Source organism: Podarcis bocagei (assembly GCF_964188305.1).
Source record: "Podarcis bocagei genome assembly, contig: HAP1_SCAFFOLD_109, whole genome shotgun sequence".
Classification (NCBI taxonomy): domain Eukaryota; kingdom Metazoa; phylum Chordata; class Lepidosauria; order Squamata; family Lacertidae; genus Podarcis; species Podarcis bocagei.
Window position 1 is genome coordinate 239,378 of NW_027670316.1, and position 7,022 is coordinate 246,399.

General features: G+C 42.4%; 1 long non-coding RNA gene across 1 annotated transcript; it reads left to right on the top strand.

Annotated features, from left to right (window-relative positions):
* The first annotated feature begins 1,100 nt into the window (after positions 1 to 1,100).
* Positions 1,101 to 7,011, top strand: LOC308579516. Its single transcript, XR_014004515.1, has 3 exons — positions 1,101 to 1,321; positions 3,935 to 4,309; positions 6,150 to 7,011. It is a non-coding gene; the product is annotated as an uncharacterized lncRNA (long non-coding RNA).
* The last annotated feature ends 11 nt before the right edge of the window (positions 7,012 to 7,022 follow it).

Consider the following 7,022-nt stretch of genomic DNA (forward strand, 5'->3'; position numbering starts at 1 on the left):
GCTGAAGCCAAGGAGTCTGCATTCGCCCCATAAGACGCACCCACATTTCCCCTTCATTTTTGGAGGGGAAAAAGTGCGTCTTATAGGGCGAAAAATACGGTAACTGTATTTTCTTCTTTATCGCCTCTATTTATAGAGCAGTCTCTATCCTCCTCCATTATCTGTTCACAGACCAGAAATGCTGCAACACATGGCTCTTGACCATAAAACCTCTAGGTCCTGGTCTCCATGGCAACCATGAGACCATCTCAGTAAATTAAAGGCCCAACACATAAGTCAGAACATACCCTAGTTCAGGTCTCTCCAAGGGAGTGGGAAGGCAGAAATCCATTCGTAGGGAAGTTTGTGCTGTGCCCATTGTCTGAGATGGATAATTAGATAGTGAAATTTGAAGTGATGATGCAGTGCCCTTCTATAAGGCTGGGGGATCCATAAAGGTGGTCTGTTCCCAGAGACTTATGGTATCTGGTGGATTCCTGAATACTCAGGAATTTTCAAGTTGGCATGCTCACCACTTCTGTCAAAGTCTTGCTATAGAATTGGGAATTAAGGTAGGCACTTGACAGGTTGGCTCTCGTGTCATCCTCAACACTCTCAAGTGCCTTCCACAACACTAAAGCAAACAGGGCTCCCTCATATTCTCAGGAGTGTCATGCAATGAAGTAGGACAGTGCCTGGAAGGGACTCAACAGCTTGCAAGGCAACATCTCACTCTGGAAAGCCTGTGGTTTTTATCTGCCTTTTAGAAGACAGGAGTGTCTGGCTTCCTGTGGTCCATGGGGTCACAAAGACTAAACAACAAAGTGGTTTTAATGAGTTTTAATCAGCTTTAACTCTTCTTCAAGTGATTCATGAAGTGGCTAGTGAAGATAAGATACATGTGCTTTTTATGTTTTTTGGTTATGTTTGGCTTTTACAAGCCATGTATATTTGTTCTTAATGTGTCTATGACTGAATCACAGAAAGAGTGTTGCGAGTACAATTCCTACCTTTATTCCTTAGTCAAGAACTGGTTTTCTGTGACCCAATATGTTATTGAACATTATAAATATTCTTGTAGGTGTGACTCCATACTTATGTATGATTATAAATGGCCACGACTTCCAAGAAGCAGCCTCCCCATATCTTCTCTCTTTTTCACAATGCTTGGTTTGTTCATACAGATGGCACACCCATCACAGTCTCTTTAAACCTCCACATAAAGGGACATGTCTCCATAGTGGTGGAAATTAGCCTACGAAAAAGTAGAGCACCAGACAAGACGTTTGCTGCTCTCAGAGAGAGGTGACCAACGTGAAGGCAATTTAGGCTTACCAGGAATGTAAGTAAAAGGTTTTGTTCATAGAAACATAAAATGTAAAGTTGGAAGGGGCCCAATGGGTTGTCTAGTCAACCCCCTGCAATCTCAACAAATGATTCTTGCTTAGTTTTGCAAATGTGCTAGTAGTTGTGTTATTTGTCAGTTACTGTGCATGGGTCAGCAGAGAGAGCGAGAGAGAAATGCTGTCTTGTCTGTGTGTGTGTGTAAAAACCAGCTGTATGAAAATCTTAGCCTGTTTCCACATTGTCAACTTAAAACACAACTAGGATTTTCGCTACTTGTGGAGATGAAATTAAGCACTTACAGCTTTTCAGATATTATAACACTGAGAAACAGAAATTAAATTCCTCCCTATAACACAGCTATTATTGGAATCAAAACAGTTGTGGTATAAAGCCTGCATACCCTAATCAATTTTGTCTCTTTTCCCATACTTTTTTGTTGAAAGATGTAGTGGAGATAGAGTAAAATAAAAAATATGCAATTTAACTATGTGAAGGTCTGTTTTCAGATGACTTAGTAATTTGTAGACAAAAATGCAATGGCTGTGTATTGTGGCATGGTCCCCAATAACCCAACCGGAAAGAAGTTCTATTTTTTTAAAATAATTTTTATTAACTGGCCAGTCACATCAAATTAAATCACATCACATAAAATTCCAAATTACAAAGCCAAATTTTTAAATTTTGTTGGGGGAACCCATACTTCAAGATCCAAAGGGGGATTCAAATCATCTTCTTATTACTGCATTAATGTCCAAATCAGTCCCAATCAGTCCAAGCAGAGTTCATAGTTCTATCCAATCTTATCTTGGTTTCCACATCATATCTTGTTCATATAATTTCTCTTTTTCCTTTACGATCTCTTCTGTTAGTCTCCTTAAGCCGATAAGCAAATATAATAATCCTGTGTGAATTTCTCATTCTTCCAATCTAAGTCCAGATGGTTTCCATATATCATCTCCTTTGTAGATAACATCGCTCTTTCCATCATAAATTAGGCAGTTGTCACTCTTAAGTCCCACTGAGGAATAAATCCACGATATGTAAACAACTCTGTTTCTCTCTTTCTCCTCCCAGACTCAAAAGCTCCGACAGTGCCTCCCAAAATGGCGACGGCATTTTTAACTGCGTCATTCCAAAACTCTTAACTCTCCAGCTTCGTCTTGAAACATTGCTTTGGTTCAAAAATTTATCTCCACACAGCCTTAAATCCACAGCTTAAGTCCTTAAAACGACATTTCTGACTCATTAGGGGAGGGGATTCTTGTTAATCACATAGAAAAATAAAAGAGGGTTTTTTCCCCCTCCCCCCTCAGTCATTTGCCGTACCATATCTTGACGTATCTTCTCATATTTTATTCTTGTCTTGTTTTATCAGAGATCTCTTCTGTCAGCAGTCTTTACTCCCCCTCTTTCCTTGAAGTATGTGCAATTTATCTCGTCCAAATTGTTTCTTTTAAAGATTCTTGCAACTAGTGGCACGGATCAGAGACAGCATCGAGGAGTGCCGGAATCCCACAGGAGGGCTTTGTGCCTAGTGCCCCCATCCCCACAAATTTGGGGGTGGTATAGGGCACAGCAGGCAAGGGCAGTCCCCCCCCCCAAATCCTGGAGGGGTTAAGGAGGCTAATTACCCTCATCATAGCCTCCAAATTACCTCATGTGGGTCGGAGAGATGTTATTGTCAGCCATCTTCTGATGCGCCCCCTAGTGGCCCCCTGGAAAGAAGTTCTAGAGGCAGTGATAACAGGGTTTGGCCATCGGCATCTGTTCTTCTCTGGCAGCAGCGCTGCTATTCCACTTCACATCCCCAGAAAGAGGCACTTTGCAGTGAATTCCAAAATGCTGCCACCCATCAGCTAACTATTTTCCCCACCCTCCCTCTTGTTTGGTGTTGTGTTCGCTCCATATAATTTGAGTCAAGTGGATAGCCTCAGTACAAAAAACAACTGTGTAGCAGAGATCACTTTTACTGTGGGAGCACAAAGACATACACTGTCTCTACTACAAGAAGTCTTCACTCTCTGAGCCCAGAGACCATTTCGACGTATAAAGTTTTTGCTGAGGTAAAGTGCATACAGATAGTGCAAAGTCCACTTGCTCAAAAAAGTCCTGCAACTGCCAGAGTTCCCTCTGTGTAGACGTCTTGCAATGTGTCTAACTTCCTTCAGATAAGCTCTTCACAAATCTGACACATTTTCCCCAGATCATTCCAACAGTATCCATGTCTCCAATGCCCCACAACAATGAATGCTGAAACATGAGTTCTTTATCTATCCTGGGATATGTGTTAGTTTGCCCAGCAACACAAAGAAGACAGTCACAAGATGCATGCAGCTGCACTTTTAGGAGGCGGGGAACCATTTCTGCTGACTCAAAGAGAAGTGACCCTTTCTCACTTTCCTTAATACTTCAGCAGTGGACTGAAACCAGCTTGCTTTACAAGAAATAAATGGAGTCATACACTTGTCATTTTGTATCTACTTGTATCTACTTGGCAAGTTACAGTGGGGAAAACTGGGAAAATATTAAATAGCAGGAGAATTCATGTAATCATGAAAGCTTCTGGAATGGCAGTTCAAACTGATATACTGCATTTTCTGTTTTCCAGGTAAACAGTGGGGGAAATACCATCAAAACCAAAGAAGGTTTAACTGGACTGGTTTCCTTCCTTGGCATACACGTGGGGCTTCATATCAGGAAACCATGAGCTGCTTTACTCAAACACTGGGAAACTGGATTAGTTTTCCTTCCATGGAAGAATACCTGAGCTTGGGGGCTTACTCTTGGTGGTTGCGTATGCTTCTGACTTTGCCTTGTTCAATCATTATAATGACATATTTGTTTATCTGTGCAATCTCATTTTTGCTATATGTCTACAAGAAGATGAATAACCAGCAAGAAACTGATTTTGATACCAAATGTTGGAAAAAGCCAAAGCAAGTTATGACTCAAGTTTTAGATATATTTGGAAAGATATGGCATGGTGAGTAAATGTTTCTTTCATACCAATAATTCAGCTACTATACTTTCATAGGACTGAGCATCAGAATTTCAGACTTGAGGCCCTGGAACAATAGTTAGCACTACTGGCCTTAACTGTGTGGTGGGTACACAGCGAATTTAATGAGTATATCATCGTGTAGTGAGACTTTGAGGGTGCAATTTTCTTGAGCTTGGTAAATCACTGAAGCATAAACTCTGGACACAAACCATGGAATTTGTCAGCACAGGATGTGGTGGTGTGATGATGGCTGCTAATTTGGATGAACACTGCGTGAAAGAGGATGATGGAATACAGAGAGATTTGGCTTCGTCAACAGGATCCATCTTATATTCTTATTGCATCCCAGAGTATGATGTTGCTTTAGATGTTGGAGCATAAATCAGAAACGCATTACTAAAACCAAGCTTGGGTCATAAGGATGAAACCCTCTGGCTACTTAGGACATGGTCAAGGGTGCATCTGTCTGGGAAACTGTTTTCTCACATTGTCTAAAGTGATTCAGAGAATGGCCTGAAGATGCCTGAAATTAGAGCTCTTAGGTATGGGGAAAGAATGTGCAACACTCTGCCCGGAAGGGTAATACTGTTCTTCAAATAAAAAGGATCAGGAAAATATGGTATTATAACCCATATGAAAGTCAGGGGCATCTTAACCATTGGCGCTAGGGGTGCACGGCACCCGGGCGCCGGGCCCACAGGGGTTCCAGGCTGAGAGTCCAGGGCCGAGCGTTGGAGTCCAGGGAAGAGCCGCCGACAGCGGAGCGGAGCAGAGCCCGTCGGAGTTCGTCTTCTGCAGGCGGCTCTTCCCCGGACTCCAACGCTCGCTCCCAAACTCACACCAACCTGCCCGCAGCAGAAGACCCTGTCGGCTCTTGCCCCAGCTGCATGGCAGCTAACTGTTTCAGTGCCATGCCCGGAGCACCATGTAACGTTGTGGGTGTGGCACGATGCATCCTGTTGCATGTGCCGAGCTGTGGGTTCCTTTGCTGGCTTTTCCGCTGTCGTCGCACTCTCCCAGCACCGCCCAACGTGATGTTCCAGCGCAGAACGACGGGGAATGCTAGCAGCAGGAGAGGAAGATGTCTGGACGGGATCCGCCGCACACCAACAGCACCAACGGCAGCAACAAGTCCCGACAAATAAGAGCGCATGGATCCCAGCCGAAACAGTTAGCTGCCATGCAGCGGGGTGTGTGGAGGCAGTGGGAGGACATTATGGAAACTGTGTCACCGAACATTTTGTTCCCCCCTAGCATGGAACCCACACCCACCTTCGTACGCCCCTGTGTGTTGGGCGCTGGAACCCCCGTTAGTTGGCTCTGTGAGTCACTGCGTCTGCAACCATTCTAAAGGTAAACAACTATATCCTAAAAAAAACTCAACTACTTGGGGTCCCCCGTTAAAAAACGCTCGACAACTCTGGGCAACCTAGGGGTGCCTGGTGGATCTTTGCACCCCGTCACCGCATATGCTTAAGATGGCCCTGATGAAAGTTTAAAGGAGATTGAAACAGCAAGTCACAGTTTTAGCTCACTCAAAGACTAGGCAATTTTTTTTCCACCTACGCCCAAAATTAAGCAAGGAACGAAGATTCCAACAGACGAGAAATATCATTTATTATGTGAGCACAACAGAGAAAGTTCTGGCCCATGTGGATGACAACCTAGTATCCAGAATGCTGCAGCATATAGGAGAGCTTTTTAACAGATCTTAAGTTTCAGTTTTCTGAACCACAGTGTTTTCTTCCAGTAAAAGATTGCAATATTCCATTTATTTTTCAACAAAATAACATTTATTTATTGCATTTTATATTATTTCCAGGTTATGAAGTTTTTGGCATGGAACATCTCCCTAAAGGACCAGTGCTTATTATCTATTATCACCCAGTTTGTACTATTGACTATTTCTTCCTTATCGCTAGACTTTTCAAGGAGACAGGGAGAGAGTGCTTTTCAATATGTGATCATAGCATATATCGGTTTCCAGGTAAGTTATTAAATTAAACTCATGCTTATTTACATAAAATATGTGAAATATGATATAAAATAAAGCTATAAGATATAAAACAATGCTATAAAATATAAAACAGTGTATCAGGCAAGCAGGTGAAAAACAACACATGAAATAAGTTGGAAACTGCAGGCTTGCTTTTAGCCATTTACAACATCAACCTCTTCTCCCAATAATGTTTCAGGCATCGTATTTGAATCAGGCTATGTTTCCAATACAGCATGTCAACCTGGGTCTATGGCCCATGATCACAGATTGCAGGAAAACCTGACCTGACCTCAAAACAGCTATGAGAGTGCTTCTTCTTCTTTCACTCTAGTGATTGCAAGACAATTCCTTTGCTTCCATGCAGAAATTCCATGCTTTCTTCTACAACTTGTCTACATTCTTCCTCAGGGATCTAAGAACTGAAGGAATCTGGATAATGTGACATCTGATTTCTATGCTGTAACTGCAGGCTCTCATATAATAATTGCTGCTGACTTTAATACTAGAATACTACAAGGTTTAGGAAAATGCGTCTCTGAGTTTATGATTTCCTCAAGTACAAAGAGTTTTGCAAAATTCAGTCATTAGTAAAGATGGATATTCGTTACTGGAAAGAACAACGCAAATTATGGGAGTCTGCTTGGGAGCATCTGCACTAGCAAACCACCTGCGCAAAATCCTCTGTATTCAAACACC